At 46.5% G+C, this 11,945-nt stretch overlaps 1 pseudogene across 4 annotated transcripts in view; it reads right to left on the minus strand.

The window, feature by feature from the left end:
• Window positions 1-10,562, minus strand: part of LOC309331997 (leucine-rich repeat neuronal protein 1 pseudogene) — a 45,008-nt pseudogene extending 34,446 nt beyond the window's left edge. For 3 of the 4 annotated variants that reach the window (XR_014161623.1, XR_014161624.1, XR_014161626.1), the window contains exon 1: window positions 10,458-10,552. The product of XR_014161623.1 is annotated as a leucine-rich repeat neuronal protein 1 pseudogene (transcript). Of the gene's footprint in view, window positions 1-10,457 lie in introns of all 4 variants that reach the window. The other variant, XR_014161622.1, reaches the window with a different exon arrangement.
• Window positions 10,563-11,945: the final 1,383 nt, after the last annotated feature.

The raw sequence follows: 11,945 nt of genomic DNA on the forward strand, positions 1-11,945 counted from the left end.
TGTCCGCTTCTCTGGAGCAGCAGAAAACAACCTTTCTCCCTCCTCTATGTGACATCCTTTTATATATTTGAACATGGCTATCATATCACCCCTTAACCTCCTCTTCTCCAGGCTAAACATGCCCAGCTCCCTTAGCCGTTCCTCATAAGGCATTGTTTCCAGGCCTTTGACCATTTTGGTTGCCCTCCTCTGGACACGTTCCAGTTTGTCCGTGTCCTTCTTGAACTGTGGTGCCCAGAACTGGACACAGTACTCCAGGTGAGGTCTGACCAGAGCAGAATACAGTGGCACTATTACTTCCCTTGATCTAGATGCTATACTCCTATTGATGCAGCCCAGAATTGCATTGGCTTTTTTAGCTGCCGCGTCACACTGTTGGCTCATGTCAAGTTTGTGGTCAACCAAGACTCCTAGATCCTTTTCACATGTACTGCTCTCAAGCCAGGTGTCACCCATCTTGTATTTGTGCCTCTCATTTTTTTTGCCCAAGTGCAATACTTTACATTTCTCCCTGTTAAAATTCATCTTGTTTGTTTTGGACCAGTTCTCTAATCTGTCAAGGTCGTTTTGAAGTGTGATCCTGTCCTCTGGGGTGTTAACTCCCTGTAGTTAGTTTCCCTTGCCACTGTTCCCCCCCCCAGAGCCGTAGCCGGGGGATCTTGTGCCCCTGGCAGAACCGTCCAGGTTGCTCGCCCCTCTACTCCTCCAACCCCCCCCTCCACCCATTCAATTCACCCTCTATTTAAAACCATTTCTTATGAGGCAATAATCAATATTTATATTTATGGACATATTTTAGCCAATTTTGTGCCCCCCCATCGCCTGCACCCCTGGTAGGGGCCTACCTTACCACCCTCTAGCTATGGCCCTGCCCCCAGACTTTGCACAAGTAAAGGGCTTGTTCTAAGGTGGAATGTAGAAGTTTCAGAGTTTCAGATCTCTTCATTTCATTCATTTTCATATGTGGTACTTTAGCTTTTTAAAATTGTACAGCTGGCTTGGTTTGGAATCAAGAGTTTGCATATTTTGTCTCAATATTGTGTAGTTCAAAATGTGTCTTTGTGCACTAAATATGTTTCCTTTTTGTGTGGATGTTTCACTTGTGTAGGATAGGTGATCTAACAGCATGAGCTTATTTGATGGGCATTTGCTAGACATTTTGAATGTTTTTGGGTGATCTTCCTTAAGCCCTTGAGGACAGAGGCAGGGTTTGTAATGTGTCTACAAATTTTTTTTTAAAGTTGTTTGTCTGTTCACCATGTATTTGGATATTTAAGATATTGTAACCAAATCTTGCATGATGGTTCCTCAGATCAAGGAGCATGTTTTTGTCCAAATTTGTATATAATTGGATGCCATTAAACAAGATGATGGGCTGAACCTTTCAAAATTGCAATTATTTTAACTCTGTATTGATTTTGTTTTGTTTGTTTGTTTCTTAGAATTCTCAAGCAACACTGGGTATGAGGTTTCTTGTATAATATAAAAAATGCAACTCATGCTTTAATGAGAAGGTGCTACCTAGTTGTTGCTTTAAGCCCAAATATAATGTTGGACAATTAGTAAATTTCTTTAAATAAATGAGCATATGTACATGAAAAGTGATGATAATGACAACGGCATGTGTGTTTTGTCCCCTTTTGAGAGAAGGACAGCCTAACTGATAAGCGAACATTGTCTGTGTGTTCCTGTTTAAACATATTACAGTCCTGAGGTTTCATTGCCCAAATGAGGGTTCTGTTATTTTGATAGTTGTTACCCTGATGCTAATCCAGCGGGAGAACAGCTGCCAGGAGAAATTTATAAGCCTAAACAGTAAGGTCGTTGCTGCAGAGGAAGAATTCTAGATCTGGAGTAGAAAAATAACCCATATCATGGAAGCCATTCATTTAACGAAGCTTCCACACACCCACACCCTGCCCATTTTCAGTTTATTTTTGTTTCCTCCACAGGCAAAAACAAAAGTCCAGGATTCAGTAAATCCCTAGAAAATTGGGAAAACCTGAGAAAAAGGAACAAGCAACATTTTGCAGAAACCTATGGGTATGTGGGCAGAGACACAAATGTGAATTTGGTAGGTTTAATTTATTTATTTCAGAAGGCTATAAATAAGGTTTTATTTATTTCAGAAGGCTTTTGGATGCTAACAGAGAGTGATTTTATGTTATCTAACTGTATTGACCATTGAGTTTTTTGTGTTCTTAGGATTTAGGGGTGCAGAGAGTGGGGGAGGAACTATCCTTCAGGACTACTTTAAGAGCCCCACCCCAGGGAGCTGTATAAAGCCCTGCAAGTTTAGCCCGTTAAGTCAACCAGCACACATATGGAGCCTGAATGCCATAGTCAACGGTCAACAGGTAGCAAGCAGCATCAGCCCTAAGCAGGGTCAGACTATGTGTGAGGCCAACACCTGGCACCCCCAAATGCATCTTCTCAATTTTGTGCCCCCTTGGCTCAGCGTCCTGTGCGAGAGAACCACCCCCACTGCACTGAATCTGGTGCTGCCCCTAAGGTGGCAAGAAACCCTGGGCTGGCTATGTCTGTCCCTCAACCCACCTCACCCAACTAAGTGGAGGAACCCAGGAAATTCCATCTGGTCTTTTAGTTCTTCTGCACTATTAGAGAACAGGAAGTTAAGTGCTGTCCATGAGGACAAATGGGGCACTGCCCCACCAGCCTCAGCCTTGATTCTTCTGAGCCAACCTGTTGCCTTCTTGACTGCAACCAGCCCAATGGAGGCCCTGGCAATCAGCTTCCACCTCCATAGTCTCATGGCTGCCATTGTAGGCATCAGGGGGCAGAGGATGGGAGAGGAACAAGAATTAATTGCCATTGTCTCTGGCTCCCCCTACTGTTGGCCTCCTGACTTCTACCCTAAAAGTACCCATGGAAACCAGCCACCCCTGGTTAAGTCCCAGTCTGGGCAGAGTCAGGGACAAAAGCAAGTGTATGGATGTAACCAGGCTTTATTTTGGGGGGAGGGGAGAAGAGGCTTTATGGGGGGGGGTGAACTGAATTATCTGCCACACAATCAGTAAGTGAAGTATTTTTATTTATTTGCTTGATTTGGGGTGGGGGGAGCAGCTGCCCCTGGCTTCGCCCATGAACAAGTGGGGTTTGCATTATTGTAGTCTGGCTGGTAACCAGAAGGAGGGTGATTTGAGCTCACCCAGGGATGGCTGTGGGCAGGATGCCTGCATTGCAGGGGACTGGACTAGATGACCCTCAGGGTCCCTTCCCACTCTACAGTTCTATGAACCGCTTTCTCCCGTTGTACTACCCCACCCCTCTCTGTACCACTCCTCCTTGGAGTGCTGCATAAAACGAGGCTGAGGGTCACAGACAATTGTCTGCCTGCAATGACCCTCCCCAGATTGGTGCAGATGACACCAAACTGGGAGGGGTGGCTAACACCCCAGAGGACAGGATCACACTTCAAAACGACCCTGACAGATTAGAGAATCTGGGCCAAAACAAACAAGATGAATTTTAACAGGGAGAAATGTAAAGTATTGCACTTGGGCAAAAAAAATGAGAGGCACAGATACAAGATGGGTGACACCTGGCTTGAGAGCAGTACATGTGAAAAGGATCTAGGAGTCTTGGTTGACCACAAACTTGACATGAGCCAACAGTGTGACGTGGCAGCTAAAAAAGCCAATGCAATTCTGGGCTGCATCAATAGGAGTATAGCATCTAGATCAAGGGAAGTAATAATGCCACTGTATTCTGCTCTGGTCAGACCTCACCTGGAGTACTGTGTCCAGTTCTGGGCACCACAGTTCAAGAAGGACACGGACAAACTGGAACGTGTCCAGAGGAGGGCAACCAAAATGGTCAAAGGCCTGGAAACGATGCCTTATGAAGAACGGCTAAGGGAGCTGGGCATGTTTAGCCTGGAGAAGAGGAGGTTAAGGGGTGATATGATAGCCATGTTCAAATATATAAAAGGATGTCACATAGAGGAGGGAGAAAGGTTGTTTTCTGCTGCTCCAGAGAAGCGGACACGGAGCAATGGTTCCAAACTACAAGAAAAAAGATTCCACCTAAACATTAGGAAGAACTTCCTGACAGTAAGAGCTGTTTGACAGTGGAATTTGCTGCCAAGGAGTGTGGTGGAGTCTCCTTCTTTGGAGGTCTTTAAGCAGAGGCTTGACAACCATATGTCAGGAGTGCTCTGATGGTGTTTCCTGCTTGGCAGGGGGTTGGACTCAATGGCCCTTGTGGTCTCTTCCAACTCTATGATTCTATGATTCTAAGATAGAGAAGACAAGTCCTTTCTTTTTTTCATCAGAAGTCCACCTGTATGACACTAGCATCTCACATGAGCACAAATTTTAAAAGGCAAAAATAGAGACGATTATATCGCAGAGACAAGCATGAGAAAATATGGACATTCCCGAGTGAATGAGGATATCTGGAGGCTCTGCTATGGATGACAAGAATATGCAATTCTCAGAATATTTGTAAGTGAGCCAGCAGCAAAGAAGACTGCACCTCAGCATGTGAAGGGTGCATTTCCTTTCCTTTATTTCTGAGTCATATATCCATGTAAAGCAATTTTTAAAATCCCACTTTTCCTCAAAAACACTTTAAGACAGCTGACAACAGCCAAGCTAAACAACACAGAAGATGTGCAAAAATTAAAAGTAGCCAAGGCTGAAGCAATCTAAAGGCATCATATGAAACAATTAAAACAGCTTGCAACTGAATAACCCATAAAGGAAAGGCTTTTTTCTTTGCAGCTAAAGCTCTCTATAGAGGTGGCAAAGTGGCCTTCCCTTGGGAGGAAGTTCCAAAGTCAGTTCACGGGGTCAGGCACCAGGCACCAGTTCTTCTTCTTCTTTAGCGATCCCTCCTGGCCGAGTAAGATTGTCTTCCATGAACACGGTTTTAACAGTGAGTCCGTAAGTGACTGTGGAGGCCAATTCTGGATCCACACGTCCTTCCACAGTGGGGACATTGGTTCCTGGGCAGGAGTTGATCATAGTGTGGATTTGCCAAGTGTGCCTTCCTCTTAGCACGTTTCTCCCTTGTGTTCTGAGTTCGAGTGTCTTCAAAGTCCATGACACCTTTGGTAAAGGCTGTTCTTCAACTGGAGCGCTTGCAGGCCAGTGTTTCCCAGTTGTCAGTATTTATACTACATTTTTAAAGATTTGCCTTGAGAAAGTCTTTGAACCTCTTTTGTTGACCACCAACATTACACTTTCCATTTTTAAGTTCAGAATAGAGTAGTTGCTTTGGAAGACAATAATCAGGCATCTACACAACATGACCAGTCCAACAAAGTTGATGTTGAAGAATCATTGATTTGACACTGGTGATTTTTGCTTCTTCAAGTACACTGGCATTAATTCGCCTGTCTTCCTAAGTGATATGTAAATTTTTTTGGAGGCACCATTGATGGAATCTTTTGAGGAGTTGGAGATGGCATTTATAAGTGGTCCATGTTTCAGAAGCATACAGTAAGGTTTGTAGTACAATAGCTTTGTAAACAAGCACTTTGATTTCCCTGCAAATGTCCTGGTCCTCAAACACTCTGCACTTCAATCAGGAAAAAGCTGCACTTGCAGAGCTCAGGCTATGCTGGATTTCGGCATCAGTGTTGACCCTTGTGGAAAGATAATTGCCCAGGTAGGAGAAGTGATCGACACTTTCCAACGTTACTCCATTGAGCTGGATTTGTGACGCTGCAGAGGGGTTATTTTGTGCTTGTTGGTGCAGCACTTTGGTTTTTTGGATGTTGAGTGATAGGTAAACTTTTTGTATGCTTCTACAAAGATATGCTCCTGCCAACCTAGCAGTTTGAAAGCACGTCAAAGTGCAAGTAGATAAATAGGTACCGCTCCGGCGGGAAGGTAAACGGCACTTCCGTGCGCTGCTCTGGTTCGCCAGAAGTGGCTTAATCATGCTGGCCACATGACCCGGAAGCTGTACACCGGCTCCCTCGGCCAATAAAGCGAGATGAGCGTGCAACCCCAGAGTCGGCCATGACTGGACCAAATGGCCAGGGGTCCCTTTACCTTTACTTACAAAGATATTAAGGATGGTTTGGAGGTCATTCTCTGAGCGTGCACACACTACGTTCTCTTCAGCATATTGAAGCTCTATGACGGAAGTTACGGTAACCTTACTCTTTGCTTTCAGCCTACTCAGATTAAAGAGCTTTCCATCTGTTTGATATATTTCTACCCTGGTGGGGAGTTTCCCTTGGACAAAGTGTAGGATCATGGCAGTGAAAATAATAAATAGAGTTGGGGTGATAACACAACCCTGTGAATGGTTCACTTTGAGAGCCATTGTCAGGCGTCAGTATCATGGCATTGGTTGAAATCCTGCACTCCTTTGTGATGGATTTAGCTAAGACTCATTTGTCTCCGAAATGAATCATGTTCAGAGTCAGATGCCATTATTTTAAGGATGCTGAAAGGAAAATGGTCTCACCCTCATATAAATTAATGTGGTAGAAGACAGAATTGGGATTTGAAATGACTTTAACAAATTGGAGAACTAAATGGGCCCAAACTAACAGAATGAAATTCAATAGGGATAAATGTAAGTTTCTACACTTAGGCAGGAGCAGCCAGCTGCACAAATATAAAATGAGAGATTGCCAGTAGTACGTATGAAAAGGATCCAGGGGTCCTAGTGGATCACAAGCTTAGCATGGACAGCTGGGTTGATGCAACAGCAAAAGACCCTAATGCTCTTCTAGACTGCATCAGCAGAAGTCTAGTGTCCAGGTCAAGGGAAATCATAGTCCTGCTCTAGTCTGCCATGGGCAGACCATACCTGGAATACAGAGGGCAACCAAGATGATCAAGAGTCCAAGCCCTATGAGGAATGGTTGTTTAGCCTGGAAAAGAGGAGACTGAGAGGAGATGATAGCCATCTTCAAATATCTCAAGGGCTGTCACATGGAAGATGGAGGAAACTTGATTTATCCTGCTTTGGAGGGTAGGACTTGAACCAATGAATTGAAGTTACAAGAAAGGAGATTCCGGCTAAACACCAGGAATAACTTTTTGACAGTGGAACCTTGGGAGGTTGTAGACTCTTTCCTTGGAGGTTTTTAAGCAGAGGTTGGATGGCCATCTGTCATGGGTGTATTAGTTGAGATTCCTGCATTGTAAAGGGTTGGACTAGGTGACCCTTGGAGTCCCTTCTAACTCCACAGAGCTATGGTTTTATAATTCTATAAGTGAATTCACAGATTGTGTATAGCAGGGCCTTCTTTTTGGGAGCTCCCTTCCCTAGGAGCAGAAGATGACATCCTTCCTGTGTGCCCCAAGTGGGCAACTAATATTCTAACAAGGACCATATTTTGAACTGAGCAAGGTCTGAAAGGCCAGCGACTTTGGCTGTGGCCACTGACTCACTCCAGCATGAGCCAAATGTGGATAGAAGCCCTGCTGTCCTGCTCCCCCTCCCCACTCCATTTAGCCTGAGCAGGTGAGGCATGTACTACTGAAATCATAAGCACAGGAAGACTGAGAAAACCCCACTGGCAAACTCCACCAGCAATAACCATGGCGTCTGCCAGATCTTCATCTTCTGGAAAGAAGTCGGTTACCTGGTTACCTGGCAAACATGACCTATGCTCTGATTAGCTGAATTAAGGGGTTTGATGGCAGTGATTCCTGGGTAGTTTGCAGATGTGACAGGCCTACTTTGCAAGGCAGTTGTGCAAGGAAGAGTGTAAGCAGGCTCTCCTTGCCTCCCCCAAGAAGCATAATCTAAAGGCTCTTTCATCCTCCCATGGCCAGGGCACTTTCGATAAGCATCTCAGACACCATTTACCTGAGCTTTGCTTTGTATATGCAGAACACAAGTAACTACATTTTGTCATATATTGAAGGCTTTTCCCCCCCAGGGCTGGTTGGTTTATTAGTGCCAGTTGCCTTTTTTAAAAAAGTATCTTATTTTTGGTGTAGTTTTTACTGTGATCTTTTGTTGTTGTTGTTGCTGTTGTTGTTGTTGCTTGTTTAAAGAACCTGTTTGCTTCTCTTGAGTCCATGGATAGGAAAGGCAAATAACAAGTATTATTATGAACAGATGGAAATAACGCAGTACAGCCAGCAAGCAGTGTCAGCAGCTGATCAAGGGACTCAATTGCTACTTTGTGCAGGGAGAACTGTGGCCTTTGAGGGCACCTTGAGAGATTTGCCACTGCATCAAGTAGAGATAATTTTATCCTAAACCTTTCTGGATGAATGTGTACCCAATGCTCCTCCAGCAACAGGGACCGATTTTTGGTAGCAGGAAAGTTGTTGTTTTGTTCTTGCATTTGATTTGGTCTCCAAGCCTGCTCCCTCTCACTGACCCCTAGGTGGCCTCAGGGAGTCCTGGGCTCCCATTACAGTGCACATCTCACAGAGCTAGTAATTTCTTCACAGAAGCATTCCTCATCCCAATGTAAAAACTGTCCAGTTCCCTCAACTTTTCTTCTTTGCTCTTTGATTTGAAGCCCCCTTCTCGGCTGGGAATCTTTCTAATTTATCTGTTATGTGCTGACCTTCTTTTCTTATGGGACATGACCAAAATCTCCAAAATTAACCTAGACGAGGGCATCCAGGCAAAAAATAATAATTCATAAATGAGCTCAGTTGCATTAAGAAGAGGAAATGGGAACCCGGGGGGGGGGGATATGAATGAATCAGTGGACAATTATTGAATGACCATATCCACTGAATCCTAAACAGGGGTCAAAGGGAGACTGCCCAGAAGAACCCACCACAGCTGGGTGCAACAAAGAGTTCCTCTAACTTCTCTTTCTCTTTTGCCTCTGTTTTGTTTACCTGGTGAGGCTGCAGTTCTTGCCTGCTCAAGGGAAAGCATGGCTAGTTTCTCTCCCTTTTTCTGATGAGATTGCTCCCCCCCCCCATCCCAGAAGGTCATCTCTGGGGAAGGACTGGCCTTTAGCAAAGGACAGCCTTTGCCCTTCATACTCTGAGCTGTGCTTTCCCATGTGGAATTCGTTTTTCTATTCTGTCGCAACCTGTGCAGGGTGATTACAGGATGACACTGAAAAACAGAGAAGGCGCAGCTGAATGGGTGGTTCCCATCTGCCCAGTGTCTCCAAGACTTCTGCTTCTGTCTAGAAGATATCTTAGGGGGCTGGATGTGGGATCTGCTCTCATCCAATGCACGTTCTCCTTGGGAAGCTGGGGCAGGACAAAAGAGTCCCATGGAGGAGGGTGGCTTCTCCCAGCGAAACTTTGTCCTCCACTTAGAGTTTCTGCACTGCTTCAGAGTCTCTGTCCAGGCTCTCAAGAGTTGCAGTGAGCAGTGGAGTCAGACGGTTGGCTCCTCTACACTGACTGGCAGCATCTCCTACAGTTTCAGGCAAGAAGTCTCTCCCAGCCCCACCTGGAGATGCACCTGGGCAGGTGCTTTCTTCCTGAGCTGGGCTCCCCTTTCCTGTGGTCACCCTCAAAGAGCTTTCCTTCTTTGCTGCCATTTTAGAGGCTTTTAAGGTTGGGAACAGAGCAAGAGCACTTCAACCTCACCATTCCTTGAATCAAAACATAAGTGACAGCACTGTGAAGTAACACAGTAGAGCTAAACCTGCTGCCAGTTGGCACACCATGCACTTCAGTACATATTGGGGCTGTTCAGTTAATTCCAAAGCACTTGGAACGAAACTAGGAAGCAATGTGTTGATGGCTACTGGCTGGTTGGAGGCAGGCAGGCACGGGGAGTCAAACTAACCCTTAAAAATGGCATGGCCTGCTTGCCTGCATTGAATGTGCACGGAGATGGAAGTCTGTGCCCCCAGTTAGTCAAGTCCCAGGGTTCCCTCATCAACCTTCCTGGCTATGGTGGATCACCTTAAGCCCTGGCTTCCAGCCCCACCTCACCTGCCTGTGCAATTTAGGAGGGGAACACTCCAGGGATGACCCAAGGAGTTGTTTCTCTCTCTTTTTTGCCCAGTCCTAGATGTAGCATGTACCATGGTGACAAAAGAAGGGCAGCTTTAAAAATCACTCCAAATACCACAAGCATAGCATTTTTCCTTTTGTGCCAGAATCAATGATTGCTTGGACTGGATTTGACTTTAGAGAGCTGGGAAAGGTGGTCTGCAGAACTCCTGGCTTGCTTATATCCTCCATCCTAGGTGGGGAGTGGGATGCTAGGGAAGGTGGGCTGGGCACCAGGGAATCCCTGAGGTTTTTGTCCCTGGAGCAGGAAGCAGGATGGGGGAATAGTGCAGATCGTTGGATGGACCCAAGTGGATGCGTTAAAAAGAAGAAGCGGGGATGGCCAGATGGGCTGGGAGAATGGTGCTGGTTTTGAGGAAGGGGAGCTGAGGAATTAGGTCAGTACAGAGGACGAGATGAAGCCGGGAAACTTTCCGCCTAGCTGCTTCCCCACTCCGCCCCTTCCACCTCCTGCATCCCGTCTCCCGCAGCAACCGCATCCTTCGACCGTGGACTGGGGGACCCAGGCTCACTCACCCGCTGCCTTGCCTAGGGCACAGCCGGGGTCCGGCTTCTTTTGCTGGGGTCAGTAGGTACCCAACTCCTGCTTCCAGCTGTCACGCTCTGAAGTCCCAGATTTCAAAGCGGGGGGGGGGGGGGCGTTGTAAGGAGAGCAGCGTGGGGGCCGCCCACTTCAGGGAATGACGGACATAGCTTCCTAGCCAATGGAGAGGCGAGGGACCGCCCAGATGGAGATCACCACTCCGTGGGGTGGGCAGGGGACAGAAATGATGTCATGATGTATGGAGGAGAGGTAGGGGGAAGATGTTGGGATGATGTTAGACTGACTTCCATCTCCGCCGCCGCCGCCTCCTTTTCTGGAAAGGGCCACAAGCCTGGCTGGTGAATAATACCTTGGCGAGGTTTCCTCTCCCTTCTGGGGCTCCGCTCCAGGCTGAGCAGGGGAACACACAAGACCAGGACACCCGGGCTCTCTCTATGGGCTGGAAACGCGTCTGTTAAGTCTTGGGGGGCAGACTGGGGAAGGGGTAATTTCCTAAGAAATTGGGGATAGGCGTATTAGGCTTGTGCATAGAAGGGGCTGACGGAATCCCTTCTGCTAGAGCTTGTGCAGCTTGGAAGTAAAGGCTGCCGTCCTATGCATACCCACTTTAGAATAAGCCTCACTGAACCCAGGGGAACTTACTTCCAAGTTTACCTGCCCAAGTGTGAGCCAAGTTTACCTGCCCAAGTTAAGGCACTTTAATAGCCATGGGAAATCCTGAGCAGTGCGGTTAAGGGTGCTGAACTTCAGTTCCCAGCACCCTTAAGAAGCTACAGTTCCCAGGATTCCCCATGACTGTCAAAGTGGTATGATGATAGAGCTTTGAATGTACTGTGTAGGAGTGAGGCGACCTTAGACAAGCTACTATTCCTCGGTGCCTTCCCAGTCTTTAATATGGGGAATGGTCACAGAATCACAGAATTGTAGAGTTGGAAGGGAACCCACGAGTCATCTGGCCCATCCCCTGGGGGGGGGGGCTCAAACACCAGTCTTCTGGTTTACAGCCAGATGCACTGACCATACTGGTCTACCTTACAGGGTTTCTAGAAGGATTACTAAAATAATATATGCAAAGAGCTTTGAACATTTGAAGTGGGCTTTTATTATTCTCAGATCAAGAACCAGATGAGATTCTTGTTTGATGTCTGGGTCTGGGGGGAGGATGAGGCCAAGACACCTGGGCTCCTCTAACACCACATTCATAGGATCATGTCTCATATTCAAAACATTTGTCGGATTGCGAATGGGTGTTTATAAACTTGTGAGGGGCTGCTGAGCCTTACTGTCCAAGAACAGACTGTCTTTAATGGATATGGGAAGGTCAGGGGGTGAAAGACAGGGAATAGGGGCTCCCACATCCATTCTCTGCTTCTAGTGGGGGCACATTTGGGCAGTTAACTATGTCAGAAACAGGCTGGGAAGAAAATGTGCTACTGGGGGCCCTGGTGATGTCACCCTGC

This window comes from Podarcis erhardii (genome assembly GCF_964252035.2).
Source record: "Podarcis erhardii genome assembly, chromosome: 17".
In the NCBI taxonomy this organism is placed as follows: Eukaryota; Metazoa; Chordata; class Lepidosauria; order Squamata; family Lacertidae; genus Podarcis; species Podarcis erhardii.